Here is a 15519-nt window from a genome sequence, read left to right as displayed (position 1 = left end):
AGCTTGAATAACTCTGTGGCTTATCCATCATCCTCCCCCCGATGAGCCCATCGAAAACGGCATGTCTCTGTTTGACCCAGAGGCCGCAATATGTCGAAAGCATGTTGAAATCACTATTAGTCATTCTTCATTCCGGACCTACTTTTAGCACAGTCGAGCGAGCTACTGTCAAGTGGGGCACCTTGTTGACCTTGACATGGCCTAGAGACTACGGTGATGCCATTTGCTAACACTTTCAGTGTTGATTTCAGCATGTCCATTTTCTGTTGATTCATCACTGTTGAAACTTATTGAAAGTGGAATGTCCAAAGAATCACAATTCGAAGATGGCGTAGCAGTCGAACGTCTGTTTTTGTTTTGTCTTGTCCCGTCCAGTGTATATATTTTTCATCTCAATTTCCATCTACGGACTGAACATACTCTCCTGCAACCCGCCTCACCCAATGTGTTACGGATCTGCCATTTTTTATACCTTTGAACTTTTTATATTTTTTTTACACTTCAGAAGTTAGCCAGCTAACTAGCTACAAGCTAGTAGTCAGTCATTGCTAGTGGTCATCACCGTTAACTCGGGCATCAGCCAGCCTCAGCCCGGTCAACTCTTGCCAGTCTGCATAGCGCGATATCAACCCAGAGCATATCTGACTGCTTTTTCTCTACCACATCTCCGGATTCCTACCGCAAGCTCTAGGCCCATCTCCCGGCTAACCGCAGAGAGCCATCAGACTGGGCTACAATACCTCTTTTGCCTATTGGCCTGGACCCCTTTACTGTCGACACAGAGCCCCGCCGATCCATCGCGACTGGTCTGCCAAAGTAACCATCCGAGGGGGTTTCTGCAGGCTCTTCCGTTGTGACATCCCCTGCTAGCTGTCTGAATTGCCGTGTCTCCAGCTCACCTACGTACTCACTTGACCCTATGATCACTCGGCTACACATGCCTCTCCCTAATGTCAATTTGCCTTGTCTACTGCTGATTGCTTATTGATTATTGTCCTATTTCACTGTAGAGCGTCCAGCCCTGCTCAAAAAGCTTTAGCTAGCCATTTTGTTCCACCCCAACACATGCAGTGACCTCACCTGGCTTAAATAGTTCCTCTAGAGACAAAACCTGTCTCATCGTCACTCAATGCCTAGGTTTACCTCCAATGTACTCACATCCTACCAAACCTTTGTCTGTACATTATGCCTTGAATCTATTCTTCCGTGCCCAGAAATCTGTTCCTTTTACTCTCTGTAGCCTAACATAGCATTATGTACGCTTAGCATCAGGAAGCTTGGTCACGAAAATCTGAAAAGCAATCAAATTAACCGTTTACCTTTGATGATCTTCGGATGTTTTCACTCACGAGACTCCCAGTAACACAACAAATGTTCCTTTTGTTCCATAAAGATGATTTTTATACTCAAAATACCTCCGTCTGTTTGTCGCGTTATGTTCAGAAATCCACAGGAAAGAGTGGTCACGACAACACAGACGGAAATTCCAAATACTATTCCAAATAGTCTCCATAATAGTCGACAGAAACATGTCAAATGTTTTTTATAATCATTCCTCAGGTTATTTTTAAAATATATATTTGATAATATATCAACCGGGTGTGTGGGTTTTCCAATAACACCGGTTGGAACAATGGCCGCTTTACTCTGTAGCGCAAAACTCACTCTGAGAGCCCCCACCTATCCACTTACGCAATGTGATGTTTCACGCTCATTTTTCAAAATAAAAGCCTGAAACTATGTCTAAAGAACGTTGACACCTTAGGGAAGCCATAGAAAAAGGAATCTGGTTGATATCCCTTTAAATGGAGGGTAGGCATGCATAGGAACAGAGAGGTTTCAAAATAAGAGACACTTCCTGATTGGATTTTCCTCAGGTTTTTGCCTGCAACATTAGTTCTGTTATACTCACAGACAATATTTTTACAGTTTTGGAAACTTTAGAGTGTTTTCTTTCCTAATCTGACATGATTATATGCATATTCTAGTTTCTGGGGCTGAGAAATAGGCCGTTTCAAATGGGTATGTTTTTTAGCCAAAAACGAAAATACTGCCCCCTACACGCAAAAGGCTAACTTCTTGGTGACACATCCGGATGAAATGCATGCCCAAATTCAACTGCCTGCTATTCATCGCCAGAAGATAAGATATGCACATTATTAGTAGATTTGGATAGAAAACTCTGAAGTTTCTAAAATTGTTTGAATCATGTCTTTGAGTATAACAGAACTTATTTAGCAGGCGAAACCCCGAGGACAAACCATTCAGAACTCTTTTTTTTAAGTCACTCTCTTTTCAATGCGGTTTTCATTGGGAATCCAGATTTCTAAGGGACCTTCTTGCAGTTCCTATCACTTCCACTGGATGTCAACAGTCTTTAGAAATTGGTTGAGATTATTCCTTTGTGTAATGAAGAAGTACGGCCATCTTGAACGAGGGTCACTTGAAGTGTACTGTTAGATCGAGGCGGGTGACCAGAAAGCATGCTACAGTTTGTTTTCTTCCTGTATTGAACACAGATCATCCCGTCTTCAATTTTAGCGATTATTTACATAAAAAAATACGTAAAGTTATGTTACAAAAGTAGTTTGCAATGTTTTGGCAAAGTTTACAGGTAACTTTTGAGATATTTTGTAGTCACGTTGCGCAAGTTGGAACCAGTGTTTTTCTGGATCAAACGCGCCAAATTAATGGGCATTTTGGATATATATCGACGGAATTAATCGAACAAAAGGACCATTTGTGATGTTTATGGGACATATTGGAGTGCCAACAAAAGAAGCTCGTCAAAGACATTAATTATATTTTTATTTCTGCATTTTGTGTCGCGCCTGCAGGGTTGAAATATGTTTTTTTCTCTTTGATTACGGAGGTGCTATCCTCAGATAATAGCATCGTTTGCCTTCGCCGAAAAGCCTTTTATAAATCTGACACATTGGCTGGATTCATAACAAGTGTAGGTTTAATTTGCTATATTGCATGTCTGATTTAATGAAACGAAAAGTTTAAAAAAAGTACAATAAATGTTAGTAGACACATGCCAAACGATGTTTAAAATCAATCTACCGGTTGTTTTTGTCATAAATAATCAATAATATTTCACCTGGACAAAAGCTTTGTCAATAGGAAAGGAGAAACAAGAAAGGCATGTTCACGATCAGTGCGCATGGCTGATGTCTGGAAAATTGTACTGGCCACTGATTGAAAGTGCTGTATCTCCCTTATTTTTCAGAGTAAAAGCCTGAAACAATGCTTAAAGATTGGTCACATGTAGAGGAAGGCACAGAGCTCGTGAACTGGGTCCTAAGTCTTTGTATGGTTGATAGGCTTTCAATGGAAATAGTTAGTCAAAATAATAGTTCTTCCTGGTTGGATTTTCCTCTGGTTTTCGCCTGCCATATCAGTTCTGTTATACTCACAGACATTATTTGAACAGTTTTGGAAACTTTAGAGTGTTTTCTATCCAGATCTACTAATTATATGCATATCCTATCTTCCGGGACTGAATAGCAGGAATTTGGGAATGCTTTTCATCCAAAATTCCGAATGCTGCCCCCTACCCTAGTGAAGTTAACAAACAGATCACCGACCATTTCGAATCCCACCGTATCATATCCGCTACGCAATCTGGTTTCCGAGCTGGTCATTGGTGCACCTCGGCCACACTCAAGGTGTAAACGATTTCATAACCTCCATCGATAAAAAACAGTACTGTGCAGCCGTCTTCTTCAATCTGGCCAAGGCTTTCGACTCTGTCAGTCACCGCATTCTCATCGGCAGAATCAAGAGCCTTGGCTTCTCAAATGACTGCCTCGCCTGGTTTACCAAATCCTTCTCAAATAGAGTTCAGTGTGTAAAATTGGAGGGCCTGTTGTCCGGACCTCTGGCAGTCTCTATGGGGGTGCCACAGGGTTCAATTCTCGGGCAGACTCTTTTCTCTGTATATGTCAATGATGTCGCTCTTGTTGATGGTGATTCTCTGATCCACCTCTACGCAGACGAAACCATTCTTTAGATACTGTGCTAACAAACCTCCAAACGAGATTCTATGCCATACAACACTCCTTCCGTGGCCTCAAACTGCTCTTAAATGCTAGTAAAACTAAATGCATGCTCTTCAACCGATTGCTGCCTGCACCCTCACACCCGACGAGCATCACTACTCTGGACGGTTCTGACCTAGAATATGTGGACAACTACAAATACCTAGGTGTCTGGTTAGACTGTAAAATCTCCTTCCAGACTCACGTTAAGCATCTCCAATCCAAAATTAAATCTAGAATTGTCTTCCTATTTCTTAACAAAGCATCCTTCACTCATGCTGCCAAACATACCCTCGTAAAACTGACTATCCTACCGTTCCTTGACTTTGGCGATGTCATTTATATATGCGATAGGTAAAGACCTTTAGAGTTTAATTCAAGAGTTGGTAAATCTTCAAAGAACCGCTCTCGTGGTGCCCCAAATCCAAATCCTAATGAGTTAATTGTTAAATGATTCATTTAAATTGGGTAACAATTAAACATAGGTAGTTGATTAGATAAATAACTGTCATCAGATTAATGAAAGTAAAGTCATGACACCCCTTTAAAATGATACTGAATAATATTACATGGGATGGGGGGCCAGGCACTCCTACTCTGAGATGCTTACTGAATACAGGCCCTGGTCCCCCCCTATTCACTTCCACACAACTTCAGTGAGAACAAAATTCGTATTTGACTCACACGTCAACACATCCTCACTTGATATCCATATCATTTAAGGTGTTTCTGTCACGATCATCGTAAGAACATTCGGACAAAAGCACAGGGTGATATGGGTTGCACATATTTATTGAAGTGAACCGCACAAAACAGTAAAGAACATACGAAATGTGATGACAATGAAGTGCTCACAGGCAACTACACAAAAACAAGATCCCACAAAACAGTGGGGAAATGGCTGCCTAAATATGATCCCCAATCAGAGACAACGATAAACCTCTGACCTAACCAAAATAGAGAATAAAAATGTCTCTATGGTCAGGGCGTGGATGGCTTTTGTCATTCAAATTATTCCAAGGGTCACCCGGGTCAGGACATGTCCTGTCTGTCTTTATGAGGATGTGTTATGGTAATAGATCCAGGCAGAATGAGAAATGGCACCAAAGGGTGGGGACACGGAGGGTCAAAAAAATTGTTTAAATGAGGGATGGATGGCTCGCTAAAGCTTGGGCTTCAGTGGAATTTTATAAAGATATTTTACTGTGCAAAACAGATACATGATGCTATTTACAAGTGCATAGAGGACGCTGTCAACAGCTATAGGTCGATACATTGTTAGCCTTATGACACACACTTAAGGCTTTAGTTGAAGGTGCGTTCATAGTCTAAGCATTCTAACACTGAAGATATTATCAACAACCACACTGCTTTTGAGATAAACAGTGCATCCGGAAAGTAATCAGACCCTTTGACTTTTTCCACATTTTGTTACGTTACAGTCTTACTCTGAAATGTATGGAGAAAAAAAGGCACACACCTGTCTATATAACGTCCCACAATTGTCAGAGCAAAAACCAAGCAGAGGGAAAAGGAATTGTCCATAGAGCTCAGAGACAGAATTGTGTCGAGGCCAAGCTGAGCAATCGGAGGAGAAGGGTCTACGTCAGGAAGGTGACCAAGAACGCGATGGGCACTCTGACAGAGCACCAGTGTTCCTCTGTGGAGATGGGAGAACTTTCCAGGAGGACAACCATATCTGCAGCACTTCACCAATCAGGCCTTTATGGTAGAGTGGCCAGACAGAAGTCACTCCTCAGTGAAAGGCACATGACAGCCCACGTGAAGTTTGCAAAAAGGCACCTAAAGACTCTTAGACCATGAGAAACAAGATTCTGTGGTCTGATGAAACCAAGATTGAACTCTTTGGCCTGAATCCCAAGCGTCATGTCTGGAGGAAACCTGGCACCATCCCTACAGCGAAGCATAGTGGTGGCAGCATCCTGCTGTGGGGATGATATTTAGTGGCATGAACTGGGAGACTAGTTAGGATTGAGGAAAAGATACTTGATAAAAACCTGATCCAGAGCACTCAGGACCTCAGACTGGGGACAAGGTTCACCTTCCAACAGGACAAAAACCCTAAGCACACAGCCAACACAATGCAGGGGTGGCTCCTGGATAAGTTTCTGAATGTCCTTGAGTGGCCCAGCCAGAGCCTGGACTTGAACCCAATAGAACATCTCTGAAGAGACCTGAAAATAGCTGTGCGGCGACGCTCACCATCCAACCTAACAGTGTTTGAGAGGATCTGCAGAGAAGAGGGAGAAACTCCCCAAATACGTAGTGTCATACCCAAGAAGACGTGAGGCTGTTTCCACTGTCAAAGGTGCTTCAACAAACTACTGAGTAAAGGGTCTGAAAACATATGTAAATGTGATATTTCAGTTTTTTATTTTAAATTAATTAGCAAAATCTTCTAAAACATGTTTTTGCTATGTAATATTGTGTGTAGATTGACGAGTGTACATTTTTTTTAAATCCATTTTAGATTAAAGCTGTTACATAACAAAATGTGGAAAAAGTCAATGGGTCTGGAATACTTTCCAAATTCACTGTATAGTGGATATCTTAAGGACAAAGCAACTCGGTTCTCATCTCATTAAAACCCCAACTCACCCACCATTGAATTAATTTGCCAGTATCTTGAGCCTGAAAGAACAATTAGGAAATCCTCTTTTGATTCTTAGTACCTCCTTATTGCTTTGGCCCTTTTCAATTAATCCTTTGCATAATGCACAATTGCATTTAACAATCCAATGAATTGATATGGAGTCCCTGGATTGGAAATAACTCTGTTAATGGATATAATATGGAGATATACCACTCCGGGATGAATTCATTTTTTCACTTAGTGTTCCTGAGGTTGACGGTGAAGCTGATCTGGGTGCTATTTGACACAACAGCCATTGCTATTATTTCCTTAGTCACTGGACAGTGTTTCTAAAACGTGTGTAACAGGGTGGAACTGTTGCTGTTTTGAACACAGCCTCTTTCTCAGTGCCAGTGTAGGTCATTGTAATTAAGGGCGTAACCTTCTGTATATAACCTGGCTGTTTCTGTCGTTTAGGAGATTTCCCATTGTTGCACGGAGGTTGGCATGTGCAGGGATGACAGGAGCAGTGGTCATGGTCACCTAGTCCATCTTGGGAGAAGTGGCATTTTGTGGCATCCTGTTATGTGAGGGTTGCGCAATACTTTTCATCTGAGTTACATTTTATTGATGTGATTGAATTCTTTATCGATGTGGAAACTGCTTCGAATCTGCCCTGTGATAGGGATGATGTACTAGACCTACTTGGAAACTAAGTACCTGGAGCTGAAGACAAACATTGTTGTACATTGTAACTCGGTAGGAAAATATATTAGTGTTGATTGCTACACTTCTTTGCCTTTCATTCCCATGCTCCACCCCTGAGCCTATGAGTTAGCTTTGGTCCTGAGGACCTTACCTCATGTAAAAAAAATAGGTGACATAGAACAGCTACACGTGGGGTTTGATGCCAGACATGTGATTAAATGATTCTATTAGATTTCAAACGACTCACAATTATATGCATGCGTAGCATGAGGGAGCAGGTAGCCTGGTGGTAGGAGCATTGGGTAAGTAACCGAAAGCATGCTGGATCGAATCCCTGAGCTGACAAGGTTAAACTAGGTCATTCTGCCCGAGCAAGGCAGTTAACCCAATGTTCCCCGGGCACTGAAGACATGGATGTCAATTAAAGAGCAACAGAAAAACATTGAATCTGTGAGTTCAGTCGCTCTTTAAAATCGAATCAAATCAAATGTATTTATATAGCCCTTCGTACATCAGCTGATATCTCAAAGTGCTGTACAGAAACCCAGCCTAAAACCCCAAACAGCAAGCAATGCAGGTGTAGAAGCACGGTGGCTAGGAAAAACTCCCTCGAAAGGCCAAAACCTAGGAAGAAACCTAGAGAGGAACCAGGCTATGTGGGGTGGCCAGTCCTCTTCTGGCTGTGCCGGGTGGAGATTATAACAGAACATGGCCAAGATGTTCAAATGTTCATAAATGACCAGCATGGTCCAATAATAATAAGGCAGAACAGTTGAAACTGGAGCAGCAGCACGGCCAGGTGGACTGGGGACAGCAAGGAGTCATGTCAGGTAGTCCTGAGGCATGGTCCTAGGGCTCAGGTCCTCCGAGAGAGAGAAAGAAAGAGAGAAAGAGAGAATTAGTGAGAGCACACTTAAATTCACACAGGACACCGAATAGGACAGGAGAAGTACTCCAGATATAACAAACTGACCCTAGCCCCCCGACACATAAACTACTGCAGCATAAATACTGGAGGCTGAGACAGGAAGGGTCAGGAGACACTGTGGCCCCATCCGAGGACACCCCCGGACAGGGCCAAACAGGAAGGATACAACCCCACCCACTTTGCCAAAGCACAGCCCCCACACCACTAGAGGGATATTAAAGGTCTTGCTCTGTGGGCAACGGAAGCTAATTGCTCATGCTAAGTGCTTTGCAAACAACACTTGTACAATGTGCCCCATTTGTTGGCTGTGACTGTCACTGTCATAGTTTTACTTAGTAATGTGTGTAATTTGCCACCAACCTCCACAAACCTTCTCCCACTTGAGCCTGAGAATAAATCACTGATTAGGCCACACTTCATCCGCTTGACTGATATTTCAGTGAAATGAGAAAAGCAGAGTTGAGATATCATGACAACTACAACCAACACCAAGTTATGTGTTCCCCTCAGACAAGAAAAACACCCAAGAGTTCTGCTAGTCTGCCAATAACATCATCAGATCTAATAATTTACATATTTTACAGATCCCCTTGGCAGATGGTTGACAGTACGGGCTGAAATGTAGGTACAGTACATGTGTGTATGCAACTCCTGGGGAGTTGAAAAATTAAAAACGTGTATTATTTCATAAATTCATTGTATTGTAATCTAATTGTAAGTGCTTCCTTTACACATGCTAATAAACATATTTGAATACCATTTCATATGGGAGGATGTTTGTGAGCTTCACATAGAATTCCTGGTGACGAGCAAGGGTGGAGGACTCCCAAACCTTAGCAAGACAAGGTAATTGAGCGAGGTGTGTATTGGACATTCAGATTTTCCCAGTTATCTCCGGAATGAGAAGAGGCAATCATAGACCTTTACCCCTCTGGTGAAGAGACTACTTGGTTGAATTAGGCCTCGGCTACCCTCAACGGGGATAAATTACATTACATAAATTATGTTCTTAGCCGATGCCCTTCTCCAAGGTGACTTCTCATTTTACACATCACCCATTTGAAAGCAGACTGCGGTATACAATGGTAGAGTCAAGGTTAGACCACCCAGATTTGAATCAGTCATCCATCCCAGGACTTGAACCAGCAACACCAACCAACCACAAATCTTTATCACTTGTATCAAAAAAATGCCCTTTTAAAATTGTTAAATTCTCAACAATTACTGTGTGACAGTGGTGACATGGACGGATCATTTAAAAAATGGTTTAGTCAACCGAGATGATTGGCTCAGAATCAAGCCAATATTTTTTTAGGTGTCCCTACAAATTGTCTGTAGTAAAAGGTATAGCTAGGATCAAAAGTAATGTCTTGCCTAGACTGCTTACAACTAATGACTTTGTTAACTGGTCTCCGTCTTATTCAATGCAACTATAATGCTCTTTAAATTATCTTCACTTCTCGTCGGTCTTTTGTAATTTTTTCTCTGCCGCTATTTTTTTTCTCCAACCCATTTCTCCCAGCTGACCTCAAACCTCCTGAATGCAAAAGTAAAAAACTCACACTGGTTTGGAACAGTAAACCTGACAGTTCATTTTGACTCCCAAAATTTAGTTAAATTCTGTGTGATCTATCCATCTATTCCGTGCCTATGCCTCCCGACTGTCATCTCTCCTTTCATTAGCCAGAACAATAAGTAATGCCATGGAGTTCATTACAGACAATCAAATCCAGGCTCCTCCTGGCCTATTTAATACACTTCCATTATTAACACGTTTCAGCTTGGCAAAAGGCCCATATGAAGGTGTGCCTCTAAACAATATGCAATCGTTAATCTGGTAATTTTGCAGGTACTATTTCGTCACTATTATGTAGGTGGATGTTGGGGTAGTATTAGCTTCTTGACTGAGTTTTTTTGCAGTGATGCTAGATATTGGACTCAGGAAGTAAGTCCTAGACATTGAAGTACATGTAAAAGATAATTAAGTTGGACACCATGCTGTTCACGATCCTCACAATTGCTGAATTATTGGTCCGGACTTGAGTAAATGTCTTATGTACATGGTATATGAACTACACTAAACAGTACATGACAACGACACAGTACAATTATAATTGGTTTGTAATCACATTTAGGACTCGTAATGCTTTCTTAGTCACAGAAACGCACACATAGTCACATGTATCACACACTCACTCACACACACACGTCAGCCACGTCCAGCATGCTGCCCTGTTATCACCATCATCCAGTCATGTGGACACGCACAGTCATATTCCATGTCATGAATCAGCCTATAAAGAAGTGACTCATCCTGTATCAGGGCAGATGGATGGATAAAGAAAGCTAAATGGACACGTCATTAAAGCGATAGATGGATGGATGGGAGATTGGATGGAAAGACAGTGAGTTCACAGCTTTGGAGAAGAGACCCATTTTTGCATAGGAGGTGATGTACCCATTTTTACATAGGAGGTAATGTTGCAGTCAGGTCAATTTTGAACTACTGCTGTCTCTGGCAAAAAATATATATATATATATATATATATATATATATATTGTTCAGTACTGTGCACTGATATCATTTTTTTTATAACTCCTCTTAACTCCTGTAGCAGGCCTAAAAACTGCCCGTTATGGTTGACCAGTCTCTGAACCTGGGTTGTAGCTACAGCAGTGGTGAATGTATTTCTGTACTAAGTCCCTGAAATCTGAAAAATCTTGGCTATGCTCAACTTTCATTTTTTTGTCAACCATTTTCCATTCAGTTTGAAAACTATTGCCTGGGCTTTAGTGTGTTGTGTGTGTGCGTGTGTGTGTTTCTCACCCACTCTTCATATCCTGTTAGCAAGGGCACTGACTGTATTGAGTTGATTTAATTAGACTTTTCCCAGTACTCTCAATTATCTAAATCAAGGCACTTTGGCCCTGCAGAGTAACGAATCCCACTTTGGGCTGTTGCAGTGACCGTATTACCGCCACACTGGAAGTCATTACCTCAGTAAAATTCAACGGTCACTGTAATCTCCTCTTATGCACTCTGGACATGTGTTAGCAACCTGATGATAATTAACGACTTGGGTACTACTAATGGCCTGGTACTAAGGACTCTATTGTCCCTCTCACCACTCTGTCATCAATACAAATGCAATCGAAAACCACAAACACTTATTATCAAACAAGTATGTTCTTTTTTTCACCTCACTGTGATTGATCAATTTGAAGAAAGTTCAACAACAGGATGAAACTGAGTGGAAAACATGGTTGTTGTGGATGTTGTTTCAAAGCATAACACAACGAAATGGACAGTGCTTTGATAGGTGATGATTATTTAAAATGATCTATATATATATATATATATATATATATATATATGCTACTGATTTAAGATATCTTTGGTTCATAATTGGTCTAGCCTAAACATTTTTTTTATTTGAGTTTGATTATCCTAGTCATGTCATTTTTATATATTTTCATAACTAATAGGCTGACACATTATCATTAGCTGCATAATTAAGCTTTGGAGAGCTGTATGGCATACAGAGTTTGGCCCGAATATCACCTTGTCAATCAGCAAAATAACCGTAGTAGCCTACCTAACATGAGTGAAACAAACCAGCAGGAAAGTGGCCTTCATTCGCTATTTGAGTGCTTACTGGGCCGTTTTAAGGTTGCGCTCCACAGCTATCTGATTCAGAGGGGTTGGGTTAAATGCAGAAGACCCATTTCAGTTGAATGAATGTTGTCCAACTGACTAGGTATCCCCTTTTCCTTTCATGGTTAGCAGTGGTCCCTCTGATTTTTGTTAACCTTGATAAGTGTTATTATGGAGCACTAGACTATACTTGATTATTATGTTTGTTATTCTAAGTAGTGTTGAAAAATGTAGTGCTTTTCGAGGTCTGTTTGGTTTTTGTTCGATTATTTAAAAAAATCACAGTATTCGGTTAAATTATGTATTTTGGATTGAATGCTGTCACACAAACTAAAAGTCCAATGATGGTAGTGATTGCCCATTACTGCTAATAGCTTATTAACCATTTATTCACATGACTTTAAAATATTTAAGTATTTTATTTGATGACTTTCTTTAATTTCTAGTTGTCTCATCTCTATAGAGCTGCTACCTCTGCTGTCTGACAATCACTATTTTAGTAGTTCTTCAAAGTAAATGGGGCCTATATTTATGACTGCTGGATACCGACTATCAATCATTTAGATCATGTCTTTTCAAGTAGCGATACCTCGCTGAGGAACTGCTCTCCACCCCCCTCGATCGCGCAATCTTCTCTCTTTTACGTAACAGGCATAAAGAAACAGACAGACAAGTAGGCTCTCAATTGATTATGGCCACTGTAGTTAATTACCACGTTTATTGTGCTATACTATGTTGATTATTGGCATGTTGGAAATTACAACTCCCTAATACATCGCACAGTTCTGGCTTGATCTGATTTATCTCTAGAGATACTGTGCAATGTGCGCACTGAGCTCACAGAAAAAAACATTGGTCAATTAGTTGTTTAATAAACATAAAATAACAAATTACGCTTCATCGCTCAGCTCTACTTCTAAGCCAACATGAGTAAAATTGTGTAACAATCACCACCATTTTTTGTTTAATGTTGAGAGGGAGTTCAGTGTTACACTACAGTAGGCATGACGTGTATAGTCTTGGGTTTGACATCTCAATGACATGTGACTGACCTCGTGCAAAAACCAAGCCTTTGAGGTCCAAGGAATTGTCTTGTCTGATAAAACCAAGATTGAACTCTTTGGTCTGAATGCCAAGCATCACGTCTGGAGGAAACCTGGCACCATTAAGCATGATGGTGGCAGCATCATGTTGTGGGGATGTTTTTCAGTGGGATACTAATCAGGATCGAGGGAAAGACTTACGAAGGAAGGTACAGAATGATCCTTGATGAAAATCTGCTCCAGAACACTCATGACCTCAGACTGGGGCGAAGGTTCACCTTCCAACAGGATAACGACCCTAAGCACACAGCCACAACAACGTAGGAGTGGCTTTGGGACAAGTCTCAATGTCCTTGAGTAGCCCAGCCAGAGACTTGACTTGAACCCGGTCTAACATCTCTGGAGAGACCTGAAAATAGCTGTGCAGTGACACTCCCCTTCCAACATGACAAAGCATGAGAGGTTTCGCAGAGGAGAATGGGAGAAACTCCCCAAATACAGTCGTGACAAGCTTTTAGCGTCATACCCAAGAAGATTCTAGGCCGGGGGGGCAAAGTACGGCACGCGGGGCACTGCTGCCACCGTATCTGGCCTGCCGGGCACTTCAATCCAGCCCGCGATACATTTTTACTCCTTTTTTCTCCCCAATTTCATGGTATCGAACTGGTATCCAACAGTCTTGTCCCATCGCTGCAACTCCCGTACGGACTCGGGAGAGGCGAAGGTCGAGAGCTGTGCATCCTCTGAAACATGACCCAGCCAAGCTGCACTGCTTCTTGACACAATGCCCGCTTAAGCCGGAAGCCAGCCGCAACAATTTGTTGGAGGAAACACTGTACACCTAGCGACCATTTCAGCGTGTGTGCGCCAGGCCCGCCACAGGAGTCGCTAGAGCGCAGTGGGACAAGGAAATCTCAGCCTGCCAGACCCTCTACTGACCTGGACAACGCTGGGTCTCCCATTTACGGCCAGCTGTGACACAGCCTGGGATCAAACCCGGGCCTGTAGTGACACCTTGAGGACTGCGACACAGTGCCTTAGACCGCTGCACCACACGGGAGGTCCCTGCAAATTGATTTAAAAAAAAAGAGTTGGTCCCCCAAGAAATGCATCCCTCCGTTGAATGTTTGCCCACCCTTACTCTGGTCTGAATACTTATGTAAATGTAATATTTTATTTTTGTATTATTTATAAATTTGCAGACATTTCTTAAACCTTGTTTTTGCTTGTCATATGGGGTATTGTGTGTAGATTGATGAGAAAAAACAACAACATTTTAATCCGTTTTAGAATAAGGCTGTAACGTAACAAAGTGTGTAAAAGTCCAATGTTCTGAATACTTTCTGAATGCACTGTATGTCAGTTGTTATTTAATATAACACTTTTATACAACAGGTTACTGTCACGGATCACTCCAGAACATTCATTACGCACACCTGGCCCCTATTCCTAGTGATTAGTAATTGTATGAGTCTGTCCTTGGTTTACTAGTGTCCTGTTGATTATTGTTACAATGTCCGTTGGTTCGTGTGAGTACCTGTGCTCTGTGTTTTGGCTTTCGTGCCATTGTGGATTGCGCAGATGATTACGGGTCTCGTCCCGTGTGTTATTTAATCGAGGTACTCCTCACTCTTTTGTTTGGGTTTCTACAGAAATGCAATGGTTCAGTGGATCAGTCTAAAACATTGCACATACACTGCTGCCATCTAGAGGCCAAAATATAAATTGCACATGGGCTGGAATAACACATTATGGCCTTTCTCTTGCATTTCAAAGATGATGTTGCAAAAAAATTGTTGACTTTTTCTTTGTATGATCTTTTACCAGATCTAATGTATTATATTCTCCTACATTCCATTCACAATTCCACGAACTTCAACATTTTTCCTTTCAAATGGAACCAAGAAAATGCATATTCTTGCTTCCGGGCCTGGGCTACAGCAGCTAGATTTGGGTATGTCATTTTATGCGATAATTAAAAAAATGGGCCAATCCTTAAGAGGTTTAAGAAAAAGGATATTTCAATCTTGATGTTTGTCCCCCATGAGACACCATATGAATGAAACAAGTATCAATTAAGCAAAATTGTCAGAAGGAATCTACGAGTTTGGACTATACTTATTTTATGACCAAAATTTATCTTAAATTAATGCACTTTTTAGGCAATTTTACCACTGGAATAAATGTTTGTGACTAATATTGATGTCACATACTGTACAGTGTCTTCAGGAATTATTCATACCCCTTGACTTATTCCATATTTTGTTGTTACAACCTGAATTCAAATTGATTGAAATAATAATTCTCACCCATCTACACATAATAACAAAGTGAAAACATGTTTCTAGTTTGAAAAAATATGTATTGCAAATTAAATATGGAAATTTATAATTTACATTTAGTATTCACACCCGAGGCAATACCTTGTAGAAGCAAATTTAGCGGTGATTACAGCTTTGAGTCATCTTGGGTATGTCTGTATAAGCTTTGTACATCTGAATTTGGGGATTTTAGCCCATTCTTCCTTGCAGATTTTCACAATCTCTGTG

This window comes from Oncorhynchus mykiss, chromosome 3 (genome assembly GCF_013265735.2).
Source record: "Oncorhynchus mykiss isolate Arlee chromosome 3, USDA_OmykA_1.1, whole genome shotgun sequence".
Taxonomy (NCBI): Eukaryota; Metazoa; Chordata; class Actinopteri; order Salmoniformes; family Salmonidae; genus Oncorhynchus; species Oncorhynchus mykiss.
The sequence above is the reverse complement of the archived record's forward strand: the minus strand, read 5'-3'. Positions refer to the sequence as shown.